The sequence below is a fragment of the Castor canadensis genome, chromosome 6 (assembly GCF_047511655.1).
Source record: "Castor canadensis chromosome 6, mCasCan1.hap1v2, whole genome shotgun sequence".
Taxonomy (NCBI): domain Eukaryota; kingdom Metazoa; phylum Chordata; class Mammalia; order Rodentia; family Castoridae; genus Castor; species Castor canadensis.
In genome coordinates, this window is record NC_133391.1 from 5,467,958 (window position 1) to 5,487,530 (window position 19,573).

The 19,573-nt window shown below is 37.9% G+C and overlaps 1 pseudogene; it reads right to left on the bottom strand.

Annotated features, from left to right (window-relative positions):
- Positions 1 to 4,464: 4,464 nt before the first annotated feature.
- Positions 4,465 to 19,573, bottom strand: part of LOC141423991 (cytochrome P450 3A25-like) — a 30,564-nt pseudogene continuing 15,455 nt past the window's right edge.

A 19,573-nucleotide genomic window follows, 5' to 3' on the forward strand; every position in this document is an offset into this window, starting at 1 on the left:
AAATATATATGTATATTGATAATCCCTATGAACTGGTTTTCTTATATATAGATATGGGACTTATTCACATGGACTTTTTAAGAAGCTGGGAATTCCTGGACCAAAACCTTTGCCTTACAAGGGGACTATTCTTGCTTACCATGGCGTGAGTGTTGTTTGGGCTCCCTCTTTTGCTTTCTATGGAAGTAAACACTGGATTTTAAAAAAAATATTTTATTAGGATATATTCATTGTATAGGGGGATTCATTGTGACAATTCCTAACAGGGTTACATTGTACATTGGTCAGATTGACCCCACAATCTCCTCACCTTGACTCCCTCCCTGTCCTACTTGAAGCAATTACAAGACATTTCACTGCTGTATTTTGTATATGTATGTGATTCCATCAACCATATTCCATCAACCATATTCACCTTCATCTCCTTCATTCCCCCTCCCCCTACCACCAATACCCTCCCTTACCTGCCATTTTACAGTCCTGTCAACACTGGATTATTTCCATCTTACTGATGGAAAGTGCTGTTCTTGGGAACAAGGTCTGAGGTTTCAACATTTCTAAAACTATACATAGGCCTCACCCAGAGAATGGCCACATTTTTCCATAGGGCTTTGTTGTCAACTGTGTAGAACCTCAACTTTGCCTGAATTGAAAAGCCCAGCTTTCAGGCACATTACGGCTTGATATTTAGACTTTGTGAGCATCAAAAGAGTATTTGATTTTTTTCCCAGTATAAATTTAAAGAAGGTGAGGAATGCATGAAGGGTTTCCCAAGTACCAGTTCATCAACCTGTTTGTTTTAGGTATAGACTTTTCCATTCATTGTCATAATTTTTCTTACTACTGAACATCTCTGAAATACTAGTTTATTTACCTTTTTGGAATTTGCATACATATGAATTCGTTCAGGTACTCTTAATCACATGCTATTGTTTTCTTTTACTACCAATGGCATCTTTTGGGTACTTGAGAGGTAGAGCAAGAAATTTCTAGATTACATCTTTCCCTTGAAAGGTGGCATTCTATGATGAGACATAATAGCCAGTGGGAATATCTAAGACAGTTTGGTCCATCCATTGACTTCAGATATTGGACCACAAAGAATTTCGTTTTTCTAAACAAAGGCAGAATCATATGAAATCACTAGAGAAATGATAGCTTAAGAACATTAGTTAAAATTCAGCTTACCTGAATGTATGAAATAGTGTCACACAGATTCTGAATTCTGGCTGTGTCCTTCTGGCTAAGTGATCTGATGGAAGGGCCAGGGCCTGGACCCCGGATAGAAGTTCATAAGCTTACAATGCAAAGGGCAGCAACAGAGTCTATGTGCAGGCAGGCTTCTCCCAGACTCCATGTTATCTTTTAGATCATAATTTGTGCAATTAGATGCTTACCCTAGGGCCCAAAGACTAACCAGGGGCTCTGGTAACCTAATGACTGCCTGAGAACTTCATATATTTTTCTATCTGAGAAAGCAACCATTTCCTTTTTAACTTCCCCAGATAAACACTTTAATAGCTGCCCCTGTAGAAAATCTACATTCCTGGAATTTCTTTTTCATCATTACAACTCACAGCTGTGAGTTTGTGACAGGAAACTCATTTCATTTTTAAGCCTCAGCATTGAGAATTCAGAGGAAATATTAATTTGTTGTGTTCCATATGTGGAGGCAGCACATGCCCATCTTTCCACATTGGGCAGAACACTGGAAGGCAAATTGACTTTTCTTCCCTCTCTCTCTCACTTGATGTTTCTGAGACTTATATCAAGCTGATAAAAGAGGCCAATGCTGTCCTGAAATTGCAATTCCACCAGAATTCTAGGGAGAGTTCATGAAAAAAATGCAAAGGATGGTGAACGAGGATGAAAGAGCATCTGTTGCCTTTGGAAACTCACTCAGCTCAGGTTTGGTTCGCTTGTGTGCTGATGGAGGGGACAGTTCTGAGGGTTCCAGGATTTCAGTGACAAAACGTACTCAAACAAGAGCACCTCAGAGAGAAGGACAGTTACTTCGTAGTATTCAGAGCCAGGGATAATTCCATTTTAGGGATGACTTTACATTCTCCTTTTCAAATTACTCCTCTGTATTCCAATTTCCCTATAGGTGTTTCTCAATATGAGCCTCCCTGAAAGTGTCAGTGAGAGAAAGTAAGCCCAATTTCATGGGATTACAGTCATTTTAGCCCCATTTAGATATGGGAATCATTGGATAAAGCCAAGAAGTTTTTAAGAATCAATTTTACTGATCCATTATTTCTTTCTGTAAGTAAGTAAACTCTCTGTTCCTTCATCTCAGTCTCCCTTCAAAATAGCAAAATTGACATATAGTACATCAGTTAAAATGTACAGTTAAATGTGTTCAGTACATGCATAGATGTGTAGACACATCAACACTGTCAAATATAAAACACTTTTGCACACTGAGAAATCTTGTGCCATGTTGTTATCTTTCCCCAACCTTCCTTGACCTGAACAGCCAGTAATTCTGTTTCTGTAGGTTTGTCTATTTTGGACACCTTGTATGAATGACATCAGAGACTATGTGGTCTTTGGCATCTGGCTTCTTTTACTTAGCACTGTATTTTCAAGTCAAACATGTATTACTAGTTTTATTTTCTATGGGTGAATAATAGTCCATGTTAGTTGATGGGCCTTAAAATTATTTTCACATTTTGGTAAGTGTAAATAGTGTATTATGAACATTCACAGAGATGGCTGTGTTTGGGCAATTTCCCAGGTTTTCCAGGTGTGTACCCAGGAGTGGTATTGCTAAGTTATAAAATAATTCTATGCTTAACTTATAAAGTTAAAATAGTTACAAAATATTCTGTAATAGTTGTAGCATTTTATCACTACCAGGGATGCATAAATGCACAACACTTGGTGATTTTGAAGTGGGTGTGAAGGAGTCCAACACTGGCATTTTAATTTGTATTTTCATAATGCTGATTGTACTGTAAAATGTTGGGGAAGGTAATATCCATTTAGATAAATGTCCTACATTTCTTTGCTTATAGATAGCTGAATAGATTTTGTTTTTATTATTAGGTTGTAAGGTTTATTTATATATGTGGGACACAGTTGCCTTACCAAATATTGATCTTGCAGATGTTTCAGGTGTATTTTTACTTTATTATTTGGTGGGACTGGTGTTTGAACTCAGTGCTTAGCACTTGCTAGGCATGTCCTCTACTTCTTGAGCCACACTTCCAGTCTTTTTATTTTCTGGTTATCTTCAGACAGGGGCTCACATTTGCCCAGTCTGACTTGGACATGGTACTTCTATTTTATGCTTCCCATCACAGCTGGGATGACAATGAGTGACACCATGATCAGCTGTTGGTTGAGATGAGGAGTCTCACGAAATTATTCCCTCTTGGCTGGTGTCCAACCACAAATCCTCCATATCTTAGCCTCCCAAGTATCTAGGATTACAGGTGTGAGCCACCTGCACCCAATTTCACTTTCTTGCCAGTGTCCTTTCAGTACAAATTTTGACTTCTGATGATGTATAATGTATATCTTTGCCTTTTGTTACTTGGTCTTTTGTTTAAACTCTAAGAATCCATTGGCAATTTAAATCATGAAAATTTGCTTCCTTGGTTTTCTTCTAAGAGTTGTGTAGTTTCATCTCATATTTAGTTCTTTGACCTACATTAAGTTAGGATGGTGTGTAGTGAGTACACAGTGAAACAAGGGTCAATTCATTCCTTTGGATGTGGTTATGTCCTATTACTGCATCATTGGTTAAAAATCTAATTTTCCCCATTCAGCAATCATGGTGACTTTCTCAGTATATGGTGGGGACCAGAGTCATGTAAGTTTACTTCTGGAGTCTATTCCAAAATATTCCACTGACATTCATGGCTGTCCTTATGCTAGAACCATGTAGCCTTGATTATTACTGCTTTCTGGTAAGTTTTCAAATCAAGAAAAATGAGCACAACTGTATTCTTTGCTTCCACAGTTGTTTTGGATATTGTGAGTCCTTTGACAGTCCGTATGAATTTTTTAAATTAACAGTCAATTTCTGTAAAATACCCTGATATACTTCTGATACAGAATGTGTTAAATCTACAAGTGAATATTTGGAATATTGCTATGACAATGTTAATTGTTCTGATCCGTGCACATGTGGTGTTTTTCCACTTATTTAAATTTTCCTGAATTCTTTTCAATAATGTTTTGTAGTTTTTGGAGTGTAACTTTTTCTCTTTTGTTAATTTGCTTTCTGATTTTTTTATGTTTTTGATGCTATTGTAAATGGAAGTATCAGTTTTGTTTTCAAAAGACATAGTTGTTTATATCCTCAAAAAACACCTTTTATAAGAAATTATAAGGAAAATATTTGATATAAAATCTCACTACTATAATCATCACAATAATTTCCATTTTCCTTAACAACTGTAGAGAAATAATCACTAATCAGAGTTGAAATGGAAGTGGTAAAGATACATAGAGACAGTCCCATGAGAACCAGAGAAGATTAGTCTACATATCTAGCAATAATTTAAGCACTTCCAGTCCATTAAAAAATAGCCGCTGCTCTACACAGACACTGAGCAGGTGCAATGAATTACTGAATCTATAATCATCCAGCCAAGGCAGCTGATTAAGCCCATCTTCATCTGCATTTATTCACAAAGTAAATGAAAGTCTCTGGTGTTCTGGGACACAGCCTCCTTGAAGAATTCAGTTGAACTTCTGAGGAGAATTCATGCTCCATTATGGTCCATCTCTTGGCACAACCTTTAGCACAATGGGAATTTCTGGTTGAATAAATAGGTTCTTGCTTAATTTCAGAGGGACCTGCAACAGTTGAACAAGCATATTGTGAAACATTTACTGAACCATTAACAACCACTGTAGCATGGGAGAACAGTAATGTTAAGAACAATAATGCAAGATGTTTTCCTCACTTGTGGAAGTTAAGGGACAAAACAAAACAAGGTCATGAAAGAAAGAGAGTAACACGGGAGTGGTTAAGAATAGGTTTCAGAGGTGGTGAACATGATCAGAGTGTGTATATATGGAAATATAATAAGAACTGCCTTGGTGTGTTCAATTAATATATGCTAATAATAGTAATGATAACAATAATAAAATTGAATAAGAATGATGTAACTACTTTAACTTAGCCCATTAGGGACAGAATTTTAAGAGAAACAATAATGTTTTACAAACACAAAAACTGCTTCTAGTTTATATACCTCGATTGTCAAGATTGGATAGTGAAAGAATTCTTCCAAATATTCATTTAGGAAAATGTTTATTCCATATGTATTATGTACATGGTCTGAGAATAAATGACATTGGTTTATTTTCTGTATGTTCTTTACTGATTTAAGTTTTAAGCAAAAATGATGAGTTTAAGGAATTTAAACCAGATTCGTAGACATTAGTACATACTGTTTTAGAAAGTCGTGTAAAGTTAACTCTGTGTTTGTTGAATATCACAAGGTAACTCTGAGCAGATTTTGTACTTCTAATCTGTGTTGGATGTCCTTAACTTCTAAGGAGTCCAGTCACCCTCCTTGTTGAACTCATTCAGTTTATGATGGGAAGAAGTCTTCAGGAAGATGTTTTCTTTCTTTGCTTTTCTAACATCTAACTGTAGCTTTCAAGAACAGTGCAAATGGGAGAATATCTGAGTCCTGCAGAATTTTCAGTAACCTTTCAGTCCCACTATCTTCAGTGTTGGGGGCATTACACCAGTAATCTTCTAATGTCAGTAGAGATAATGGTAAGCAATTTGTCATAAATTGAGAAATGTCAGATTGTAGATGACTGGAACATGTCAGGGGATATCTTCCCCTTCCCAGGTGTGTCAGAAACCTTCTCACAAAACAAAGCCCCCTGACGGTATAAACATGCACACAGCTAACTGAAAGCCAACACTGTAGGGATAACAAAGTTTGTCTCCCCTTCACCCATGTAAACAGTCTATTGAGAGGAAAGAGTTGCATATGAAATGCCGGAGACCTGAAAATTAACATTGTCAGGAAATGTTTCACATAAAACAGGAGAACTGTTCTTTTAAGTTCTTCAGGGGAAAAATTCCAATACTTTAGAAATGTATCTGCTTAATATTTTAAAATTTCAAATAATATACATTGCATTTTCCTAGGAGACAAACACACAAAAACATTCATACACAGGTATATATGAATGGCAGTTGTTAAATTATTTTAGTTAAAAGAGCTAAAGGCTATATTGAAGAACTCTGATATAACTGTGAATGACATCTTAAGCATTTACTAAAGACTTTCAATGCACTAATGTCCCTTTAAAGCAACACTGGGTGTTTATTGAAGGAATAAAATTACGTGGTATAAAAATGAGAAGGGATATAGCACATTTATTTAATGAAAAAGAATCAACAGGAAATGGTAACAAAGCACAGGAAACAATAAAACGACACAGTAGTACATGGGCACTGCACAAGATGGAGACTGCTCCTTGGTGGAGTTTGGGGATTGATTTGAACTTGAAGGATGAGAAGAGAATGAGGCTGATAGAGGGAAGAAGGTACATGACATATAGAACGGAAAAGGATCACAGTTATTATGGAACAGAGCTCAGATAGTTGAGGCCAAATATTCAATATGATGCTCAATGGTTGGAGTTCTTCTTGTTAGCTTTTATACTTTTAAGCTACGGATTCTGAAATTTGGCTGCATGTGGGAATTCATGGTGATCTTTGAAAGCCACACTCTGGATAATTTATTTTAGAATATCCAAGATGGCCAAGCATCATGAGGTTTTAAAACTCCTCAGGGATTCAAAGTACACCTAGTGGTTGAGACAAACTGACAAAGGAGGGCTTCTCTAAGTTACGGTAGAGGAAAGCACCACTCACAAGTCATAACTCAGGTGATCATTGTCTTTCATGATCAGCCACAACATATCCCATGTCCAGTTGACATGAAAATGAATTTAAAACTTCACTCAAGTTCAAAGCATGCAGATTTGCATTTACTCTACATAATCATGATAGCTGGGCTTTATTAAGACACAGATTTATAACTCCAGAGGAGAAAGACCCTCAAAATTCATACCTGATCCTAGTAAATCATTTGGCCAGAGAAGAAATTGTTAAAAGTTGAATGTGAGTAGTCAAAAAGAAGGAGGAAGAAGGGGAAGAGGAGGAGAACAAGAAGAAGGAGGAAGAGGAGGAGGAGGAGGAGAAAGAGGAGGAAGAAAAAGAAGTTGTTCCAAGTTGAAAGGGCATAACTTTTTGTATAGATACTCCCCAGATGGAAAAATCTCCCAATAAAGAATTATTTATACAGAAAGTGTTCTGTCTCACCTGTGTTTCTTTACAAGTTTGTAAGGTGAAATTCTGCAGAACTCTGATGACACCAAGTTTGATGTTCATGAGAGTGAATCTCATTCCAATGCAGTTCCTGGGTCCATTTCCAAAGGGCATGTATCTGTACGGATCAATGTTGTCCTTGTTCTTCTTGCTGAACCTAGTGTCACAATTGGGGAAGCAATCCCATCCGTGAAACATGAAAACCACATGGAGTACATGTTTGGTGGTTATCTCTTAAACATCCACACAGGATACTTTCCTGGGTTGGTCATTAAAATTCTGCCTCAGTTACTAGTTAGAACACTAAATGACTTTTTTGCTCTCCTTACACTATAGGAGCTTACAATGCTATTGAGATGGGATCACGTGAATGCCATAGGAAAGAGAATGTAACTTTAAACACTAAAATTTCATCAGGATGGTGGTGTGTTCCCACTGTGAAAGGCACAGAGGAATTATACAGCTTGAAAGAAAAGCAGGTTCCTGCCTCACACTTTAGTTGGTCATATTCTCATTATGGCAGGAGCAGGTGAAATTGCTGTCACTTCTGAATGATTTTATCTTTACTGACTTCATGCTTATTTTCTCTAATAGGCTAAAATTTAGAACTGTTTGGCTCAATCCCTGACACACACTAGGCGCTGACTTATTCCACCTTTGATGACTTGATGAATTAAAGACAAGTATGGAGAATGGTCTCTGCATCTATGGGTTTATGGCTCAAGTGGTAGAGTGCTTGCTTATCATTCACATGTCCCTGGGCTCAATCCCCAATACCATAAAAAAGCATATATGTGTAGAAATAGATCCATGATCACAAATTTCAATTTACTAGTAAAGTTTATTCTAAATCTTTGAGACTCTGGAAGGTTATATGTTATTGTTTCTGGTGTAGAGTTGTGCAGTTTCAATAATAATGATCACTTTGTAAAAAGAAAAGAAAGTTCCCAGGAAAAGAAATAGATGCAAATGAATGTCAACTCACATTCCCATGTATGTTATCTCCAGTAAGTGACATCATAACGTGATTGACCTAGGCTGGCTCAGGGCAGGTCCCCTTTTCTGGGATTCTCAGACCTTTCAGGGTGGAACTCTTCAGGATTTGGCCAGTATTTGGGGTCTCCATGAGGAGCAAAGACTGGTATCATCACGCCTGTCCCTTTGGGAATATGCACTCCTTTGATATCAACATCTTTTTACAGATCCTCTCAATTCTGTTGCCAATTGCATAATCTGAGAGCCTCACTCATCACCATGTCCATCTCTACCAGGGCATCATAGGTGGCAGGTGCCTGGGAAGAGATGAACAGATTTTGGTAAAATCAAATTTGGAATTAAATTTCAACTGAGTCTATGTAGTACTACCGCAGTGTTGGAAACTACAAAGTTTAATGAATATTTGCCAAAGACCTTAGCATTTACAAAGTATTTTAACCATCATGCCTTCAAACTGCTGATACGTAGTATACTTATGAATGTGGGGGACGTTTGGGAAAATCTCCTAGCTAGGGCCAAAAATTCTCATTCTTACCATTTACTGCTTTTCTTCCTCATGTGATGAAATGTAAGTTATAGATTTTAACAAATGTACTCCATAAATACATGCTAAAATGCTGCCACCTTGTAACAGAGAGGTCACAAGTTAATAACAAGGAAAGAACGACTATCCCCCATACCTATTCCAAAATTAGGCTTTGTTAAAATGGAGTCTTGCTATATTGCCCAGAATGGGTTTGAACTTGAAATCATATTCTCAACATCCTAGGAAGCTGGGATTATAGGCGTATAACACCACACTTGGCTTACAACAAGCTTTAAACTGAGAATTCTGGCTTAGAAATTTTATATATATGTATATATATATAAAACACATATAGATAGATAGAGATATTTATATATATCATTACGACAGAACAGAAATTACACACTATGAATAACTAGTAACATTATGACAATAGGAGGCTATAATGGGATTCTCCTGGGGCTCCCAATTTCAGTTCTAGTAAGAGTTTCAAAGAAAACAGGAACTCGTACATAGCCCCATCCATCTTTGGTTGCTGGACCAGCCTCCTGGTTGTTCCCTCAGGGCTTGGCTCTGAAGATGCTTTGTGTTGACCTCACAGGTAAGCAGTCTTTCCAGTCTCAGAGTTCAGGCAACTTCAGCCCACAGCCTCCCATTTAGGGTAGAAATATGAAGACGGTGGGGGCAATATGTGGTATCACTTGTGCAACATTGGGGAGGGCGTGATGTACATAATGTAAAGGTTAAAACTTGGATTATAGCTTGGTTTGTTCACCTCTAGCTCTACCACAGTATAAGGTTATATAGGGCAAATCTGAGTCAGATGCTCAGCCCAACAAAGGCCCGTCTTGCTTTGCTGACAGCCACACTACAGTATAGCCAGCAGTGCCAAATCCAGAAATCAAACTAAAAAATGTTAGCTGTTATATGTCACCCAGTTTTTTGAATGCTTCTTGCTTGGTATTACTGTGGTAGTAGATAGCAAATACACATGGCCAGCACTGTATTACAAATATCTCACATTTCTGTGGAAAGAATTAATTTCCTATTTGTCCTTTTATTTCTCTCTTCAGCTCCTTCACACATATTGAGAGTAAATATCAATGGCTATTCTCCAGAATGAGGAGGCATTCTGGTCCAGTCTGACTCTCCTTGCTTCTTCTCCAGGTACCATCCACTCACCTTATTGGGCAAAGCTGCATCAATCTCCTCCTGCAGTTTCATCTGGACATCAGGGTGAGTGGCCAATGCATGCGTAACGCAGGAAAGAATGCTGCTAGTTCCCTCATAGCCAGCAAAAATAAAGTTGATTGATTGGGCTGTGATCTCTAGATCAGTCAGAGCTAAAATGAATGAGAAACACTTCAGATAAATAAGGTTAAGATAGATCATCCTTGATATTTAGATTTGGAGAATTCCAAAGGAAGCTCCCAAACAGCTAGGGAGAAAAATGGGAAAACAATCCAAGGTCATACTGGGACTACTTTTCACTCCGATGTCTACTACACACAACAAAACTGAATCACTGATTTAAGTCACTTTCCCCAAAGTCTACACTATTCTTTTCCCTCAAGTTATCATTCTGCCATCCTACCACCAGCACAGCTGGGCAATTTCAAGAGGCAGGATTTCTCTCTACTATACATTTTTTTCTTATAATGAGCTTTGGATAAACATGAAAGTACTTTAGCCCTAAGTAAAATGTGGGGTAGCTTTGTCCCTCAGGAAAAAATCTAAATTTTGCTGTACAACAAAAGTACAGGTGACCTGTTAGAATAGCCATCATCAGCAACACCACCAACAACAGGTGTTGGCGAGGATGCAGGGAAAAAGGAACCCTCTTACACTGTTGGTGGGAATGTAGACTAGTACAACCACTCTGGAAAAAAATTTGGAAGCTACTTAAAAAGCTAGACATCGATCTACCATTTGATCCAGTAATACCACTCTTGGGGATATACCCAAAAGACTGTTACTCCAGAGACACCTGCACACCCATGTTTATTGCAGCACTATTCACAATAGCCAAGTTATGGAAACAGCCAAGATGCCCCACCACTGATGAATGGATTAAGAAAATGTGGTATCTATACACAATGGAATTCTATGCAGCCATGAAGAAGAACGAAATGTTATCATTCGCTGGTAAATGGATGGAATTGGAGAACATCATTCTGAGTGAGGTTAGCCTGGCCCAAAAGACCAAAAATCGTATGTTCTCCCTCATATGTGGACATTAGATCAAGGGCAAACACAACAAGGGGATTGGACTATGAGCACATGATAAAAGCGAGAGCACACAAGGAAGGGGTGAGGATAGGTAAGACACCTAAAAAATTAGCTAGCATTTGTTGCCCTCAACTCAGAGAAACTAAAGCAGATACCTTAAAGCAACTGAGGCCAATAGGAAAAGGGGAACAGGTACTAGAGAAAAGGTTAGTTCAAGAAGAATTAACCTAGAAGGTAACACCCACGCACAGGAAATCAATGTGAGTCAATGCCCTGTATAGCTATCCTTATCTCAACCAGCAAAAACCCTTGTTTCTTCCTATTATTGCTTATACTCTCTCTACAACGAAATTAGAAATAAGGGCAAAATAGTTTCTGCTGGGTATTTGGGGGGAGAGGGAGGGGGCGGAGTGGGTGGTAAGGGAGGGGGTGGGGGCAGGGGGGAGAAATGAACCAAGCCTTGTATGCACATATGAATAATAAAAGAAAAAGGAAAAAAAGTACAGGTGAAAATTCAGAGTGTTTGGCTTCAAGGTATAGAAAATTAATGGATCTTTCATGTAAACATGTCTGGGGGAGCTTAAATGAACCATATTGGTATCAGAGGAACTTGCTATTAAAAGTGAGGTCCATGGACCAGCAGCTGCAGCAGGATATGGGAGCTTGATAGGAATTCAGAATTTCATAGTCACCTATGTCTACTAAGTCAGTATCTGAAGGTTCTTTCAATACAGTGATTTTTGTGCATACAATGTCATTGGAGAGTCAGGGCTTATATGACTATGTAATAGAAAACCTAGGGCAAAAGTCTTCACAGAGGGTGATATAAGGATCTAGAAAAACAGAAAAATAAAAAAAGCTAAGGGAATGATGATTGATCCTTGTCTTATGAATGGTATTGAAATAGCAGTCTATATAAGGACTTTGGTCATAAACTATGAAAATTAGGATTCATGACCCAGAGTAGAATTAGTCCTTCTAGGTGCTTAGGACCATGAAAATAAATGTGGTACCCACTACACCCATGCAATTCAAAATTTTCAAGAATTGGTGTGAGAAGGCTACAGCATTCTGATTTACCTGTCATACATTCTTTGATGGTGCTGTTCATGAATTCTCTTATTAATTCTTTCTCCCAGGTGCCACAGACCCCATGCTACTGAATTGAAATTGAACTAAAAAGTCAATGTTCAGAGCTTGGCTGTCTCCTATGGTAGCCTGCAGCCACATGTGAATATTTAAAGTTACATTTAAGTTAAATGCCATTGAAAGTACTGTTCTTTGGTGGTTTTACCCACATGGTAATTGTTATAGTCACGAGTGTAAATTTCATCTTATTGATTGCCATAGGAAAACCATATTGCCTTAATCTCAGAAAATCAATCAAAGAAACGGAGATCAAAAGGTGCACAGAAGCAGATGGAGACATATATTCACAGTACTGTCCTGCAGTCAGGCCATCTCTTCTCTAGAACCCACTGTCAAACATTCATACCTTTCATGAGATGTTTGTTAAATCACTGGTATCTTGAAACTGATTTCAATGGAACTATGAAATTCAGGTTAAAGAATAAGGCTATATGTTAGACTATTTTAGTTGAGGGAAAGGTTGAGATACACACAGTATCAAACTGTATCACTGCACATGGATAGAGATGAAAAAAACTTATCAGATCTGTGTAAATTTATATCTTATTATCTTTTTCTACTACAAAGACCTAGTGGCAAAAAAAACCCCTCCAAACAAATAAACAGGAACAAACATACAAAAGAACCCAACAAATCCAGTAGTCTTCATCACACTAGCTTCTCAAGATTTGGATTTCTAGAAACAATTTCTTACTAAAAGTAATTAAGATTTCTTGGAGAAATGGGTGATACCCTACTGCTTGGAGAAACAGAAGAACAACTTGGAATATCTTATGCCAGAAAGCAAGAGTATGGTCATAAAATGACAGGTGGAAAAGACTCAGAACAATCTGTTGTGATATGGAGGAGGATGTGTCTCACTGCAGATTTGTCAAAACCTGCAGAATATACAAGGGCAGTATTGAATATTAACATAACCTATGGATTTGGGTGATAATAATATCTCAATGTGGATTCATCAGTTCTAACACATTTACCACTCTGGTGGGGGTTGTTGAAAATGGTAGAGTGAATGTGCATTTTGGTGTAGGAGAAGATGAGAAATCTCTATACAATTCCCCAATTCTGCTATCACGTGAAAAGTGCTCAAAAATTAAAATCTATTCTAATAATCAAAAGTTAAATAAAAGAAGAAAAGCCACAAGTGGTTTCTTCAAGTGGGCAAATCTGAGATAATTTGAGATAAGAAATAATTATAAAAAGATAGTGAATTGAGAATATGTAAGATTATACTGATTAAATAAATAAGTGAATATATTAACAATAAGCAATTAGGTAAGAAGGGAACACTCCTTACATTGAGTACTGATTCACAAATGTAGAAGAAATAATGGACTGGAAAGTCATTATTTTTCAACCATCATAGTAATAATGATTTTAGTAAACACCCATAGACAATAAAACTCTTATCAGCAAAAGAATGAAGAAGATACAAACTCACAGAAGTGACTTATTCATTACCCTAAGGGATATGCAATATATAATATGTTATATGTATTGCATTAAAATAGAAAAATTAAACATTAAAATTGCATTAAATGGGGAAATAAGCAATTTATAGAGGGGGAGCATATGATTAATGGACATAATATACATAAATGGAAATATCACAATAAAGTGTACAATTTTAAAAATTATAAAGTTAACAAAACTGGAGACAAACATTTTCAAAGAACAAAAAGTAAATCTAGTTTGCACATTTTCATCAGGTATACCATCAACAGTGTTTGTACAGTACGCGATTGTTGCAGATGCAAATTTATAGCTAGAGTTTCTGATTCAATGGATGAGAATCAACACTGGTTCTGATATTGTTTATTCAAGACCACTGAGTACTTCAAGGTATGAAATGTGTATTCATGTGTGCCCTGCATCCTTTCAGCATACTTATACCTATGTGTTTTTAGAACTTTCTTTGGGTACCAAATATGATATCCCTACGTGTGTTTCACAAATTTGTGAGAAAATATCCTCTGATGGAAAACCTATATATTGTCACAAAAACTCCCACCCTCTGAGCCTCCCATCCATATTCCATGAAGCATCCTTGTTTACCTTTATGGGATTCCATGTCTTTGGAATTCTAGGGATTCATCATCAGTTGAAGAAAATTCACTCTGTGCTATAAGATGGAAGAAATATTGCATTTTGTTAGGACAAAAATGAATCAGGATGGCTGAAGTTAACCTCCTTTCTGAGAAAATGGCCCCATTAATTCAAAAAATACAAGCAGTGTTGCTTGAGTCATCAATGATCAAGCAATCTTGGAGAACAAAAGGGTAATTCAGAGAAATCCAGCTGCCATGACCAGCAACTTTTGGGTTTTGTTCTCTGTGATCTTGGGCTTCTCTGGCTTCTGAACACAGACTACTTGCAAAATTGTGGCTGCCTCCTCCTCCTGTCACAATTACTTCCTCAGGAAGAAGTCTTGCACTCAATTTTTTCTCTTCTGCTTTAATTCTTATCCAATGGCCACACACTGTAGACTCCTTTTAGCTCTAGAGCTCAATGCCAAATTTTGTGTAAGATCTTTGAATATTCCTTCCATCCAAGAAGTAGAAAATTTAAGTAACATCAGGAGCCCATACTGCCTGTCCATCTTCATGGCAGCCACATGTTTCCACCAGGCTGCATGTGACAAAGCTGGATTTTTCAGGTGGTGGCTGCACTTGCCAGAAACACCACAGCCTCCTCCAGGTCAGGAGGGGCTCACATTTAATACAGGTACCCTGAAAGCATCTTCCATTAAGAACGTGTCAACTTAAGGTGCTTGAAATTGAGATGATTCTTTGACAACATAAGCTCTTGAGCATAATACTAAGAGTAAATATAATTTTAGGACATTAATTTTTGTTCTAATGATGATATGTTTCTCCAGTTTTGTTAACTTTATTAAATTTTAAAATTATACAACAGAATTTATTGTAATAGTTCCACACATGTATATTATGTCCATTCATCATATGCTCCCCCTGTATAACTTGCTTATAACCCCATTTTAAAACAATCTTGAGATCCAAGATGGCGACTGGGACACAGCCACAGACCATGTTAGCTCTGTGAACCAGGGACTTTGCTGAGATGATGGAGACACACTTGGCAGAGGTAAAGCACAAGGGAGAGCTGCAACATCAGTACTCTGAGCCCCTAGCTCATGGAAGGCTTCTCCACACCACAATTTACTAAAAGAATCGTAGGCGCTGCATGCCAAGCCCTGCCCCATAGGCCTGTGGATCCGCTGCTCCATAGGTTGTGGAATCTCTGGTCCTTGGGCCTGCTCCTTAGCCCCGTGGTCCCCCAAACTCCCACCCCTCAGATCTGCACAATCTCTGTCGTACTGAGCCCCTAAGGCCTGCCAAGCTGGTAATACACAGGCATTCAGATCTCTGCTGGGCTGTGCCCCGCAGGCCTGCACAAGCCTGCATGATCTCTGCCGGGCTGTGCCCCTAATGCCTGCCAAGCTGGTGATCCACAGGCACTCGCGATCTCTGCTCTGTTGGACCCAGGCCCCTAAGGCCTGCACAAGCCTGCACAATCTCCAATCAACCAGGCTGCACCCCTCAGGCCTGCACAGGCCTGTATGATCTCCACTCTGGAAGGCCCTGCCCCTAAGGCCTGCCAAGCCAGCAATCCACAGGCATTCACAATCTCCATTTCACTGGCTGCACCCTTCAGGCACGCCAGGCCCATGCTCCAAAGGCCTGCTAGATTGCCTCAACAACAGGCCTCCACCCACAGGCCCGTGGGACCCCACCCACCTACCACCCACAGCAGGAGGGCTCCTAACCTGCCTAGGAGACACAGACAGGCCTAGAATAATAAAAAAAAAAGAAAAAAAAGGGACCTAGTTGAAGTCTACAGAATATTTTACGTATCTGCTACACAATATACATTCTTCTCAGCAGCTCATGGAACCTTCACCAAAATTGTTCACATCTTAGGGCACAAAGCAAGCCTCAGCAAATAAAAGAACATAGAAATAATCCCATGCATTCTGTCTGACCACAATGCATTAAAACTAGAAATCAACAACAAAAACAGCAGTAAAAAAATGCAAACAATTGGAAGCTGAACGACACATTGCAGAATGATCAATAGGTCATTGGTGAAATAAAATCGGAAATTAAAAGGTTCCTGGAAGTTAATGAAAATGAAAACATGACTTACCAGAACCTATGGGATAGACCAAAGGCAGTCCTAAGAGGAAAGTTTATAGCCATGAGTGTATATATTAAAAGGTCAGAAAGATCTCAAATTAATGATCTAATACTACAGCTCAAACTCCTAGAATAACAAGAACAAGCAAACCGCAAAACAAGCAGAAGGAGAGAAATAATTAAAATAAGGGCTGAAATCAACGAAATTGAAACCAAAAAACCATACAAAGAATTAATGAAACAAAAAGTTGGTTCTTTGAAAAAATAAATAAATTGACAGACCCCTGGCAAACCTGACTAAAATGAGGAAAAAAATCTCAAATCAGTAAAATCAGAAATGCAAAAGGGGAGATAGCAACAAACACCACAGAAATCCAGTAACTCATCAGAGACTACTTTGAGAGCCTATGCTCTTACATAAATTTGAAAAATTTGAAGAAATGGACAGATTTCCTGATACTTATCACCATCCAAAACTGAACCAAGAGGACATTAATCAACTGAATAGATCTATAACACAAAACAAAATTGAAGCAGCAATTAAGAGTCTCCCAAAAAAAGTCCAGGACTTTTCAGAATTCACTGCTGAAATATATCAGATGTTTAAAAAAGAACAAATACCAATCCTTCTTAAACTGTTGCATGAAATAGAAAAGGAAGGAACACTGCATATCTCGTTTTATGAAGCCAACATTACTCTCATCCCAAAATGAGACAAAGACAAGTCCAAAAAGGAGAATTATAAGCTAATTTCCTTAATGAATATCGATGCAAAAATTCTCAATAACATAATGGCAAACCAAATCCAAGAGCACATCAGAAAGCTCATTCACCAAAACCAAGTTGGCTTCATCCCAGGAATGCAGAGGTGGTTCAACATACACAAATCAACAAATGTAATACAGCACGTTAATAGACGCGAAGACAAAAACCACTTGATCATCTCAATAGATGCAGAAAAAGCCTTTGATAAGATCCAACACCACTTCATGATAATAGCTCTAAGAAAACTAGGAATAGAAGGAAAGTAACTCAACATTGTAAAGGCTATATATGTATATATGACAAACCTACAGCCAACATCATACTTAATGATGAAAACCTGAAACCATTCCCCCAAAATCAAGAACAAGACAAGGGTGTCCACTATCCCCACTACTATTCAACATAGTCCTGGAATTCCTAGGCAGAGCATTAGGCAAGAAGTTGAAATAAAAGGAATACAAATAGGTAAAGAAACTGTCAAAATATCCCTACTTGCAGACGACATGATCCTACACCTTATAGACCCAAAAGACTCTACCCCAAAACTCTTAGACACCATTAACAGTTATAGAAAAGAGGCAGGATACAAAATCAACTTACAAAAATCCTTAGCTTTTCTATACACCAACTATGAACAAACTGAGAAGGAATATATGGAAACAATTCCATTTACAATAGCCTCAAAAAAATCAAATACCTAGGAGTAAACATAACAAAAGATGTGAATGACATCGACAAGGAGAACTACAAACTCCTGAAGAAAGAGATTGAGGAAGACTACAGAAGATGGAAAGATCTCCCGTGCTCATGGATAGGTAGAATCAACATAATAAAAATGGCTATACTTCTGAAAGCAATCTACATGTTTAATGCAATTCCCATCAAAATCCCAATGACTTTCATCACAGAGATTGAAAAATATACCCTAAAATTCATTTGGAAACACAAGAAACCATGAATAGCCAAGGCAATACTCAGCAAAAAGAGCAATACTGGCAGTATCACAATACCTGACTTCAAACTATATTACAAAGCAATAGCAATAAAAACAGCATGGTACTGGCACAAAAACAGATATGAAGACCAGTGGAACAGAATAGAGGACCTGGATATGAATCCACACAACAATACCCACCTTATTTTTGACAAAGGGGCCAAAAATATATGATGTAGAAAAAACAGCCTCTTCAACAAATGTTGCTGGGAAAAGTAGTTATCCATCTGCATGAAACTAAAACTGCCTACATGTCTATCACCCTGTACTAGTATCAACTCAAAATGGATCAAGGACCTTAATATCAGACATGAAACTCTGAAGTTACTACAGGAAGGAGCAGGAAACACTCTGGAACTAATAGGTATATGCAAGGACTTGCTCAATAGAACCTCAGCAGCTCAGAAACTAAGAGAAAATATGGACAAATGGGACTACATAAAATTATCAAACTTCTGCACAACAAAAGAAATGGTCTCTAAACTGAAGAGACCACCCAGAGAGTGGGAGAAAATATTTGCAAGCTATACATCAGGCAAAGGACTGATAACCAGAATATACAGGGAACTTAAGAAACTAAACTCTCCCCAAATCAATGAACCAATTAAGAAATGGGCAACTGAACTAAATAGAACTTTCTCAAAAGAAGTTGAAATGGCCAAAAAAAAACACATGAAAAAATGCTCACCCTCTTTAGCCATAAAGGAAATGCAAATATAAACCACAGTGAGATTCCACCTCACCCTTGTTATTATAACCATCATTAAAAACACCACCAACAAGAAGCGTTGGTGAGATGTGGGGAAAAGGGAACCCTTGTATACTGCTGGTGGGAACGGAAGCTGGTACAATCACTCTGGAAAAAAATTTGGAGACTTCCTAAAAATCTAAACATAGATTTGCCATATGATCCAGCAACCCCACTCTTGGGAATATACCTGAAGGAATGTGACACAGGTTACTCCAGAGGCACCTGCACACCCATGTTTATTGCAGCACTATTCACAATAGCCTAGTTATGGAAACAACCAAGATGCCCCACTACTGATGAATGGATCAAGAAAATGTGGTATTTATACACAATGGAGTTTTACTCAGCCATGAAGAAAAATGAAATCTTATCATTTGCAAGTAAATGGAATGAACTGGAGAACATAATTCTGAGTGAGGTTAGCCAAACTCAGAAGACCAAAAATTGTGTGTTCTCCCTCATATGTGGTCTTTAGATCTAGGGCAAATACAGAAATGTTGTAGGACTTGGGTTTCATGACAAGGGGAGAACATATATGGGAGGTGTGGGGTTAGACAGATAATCGAGAACATGAAAGCATTTGATGTCCCCACTCAAAAGGAATTAATACAGAAACCTTAAAGCAACAGAGGTTAACATGAGAAGGGGGTCAGGAACCAGTGGAAGATCAGTTAGAGATGAATTGACC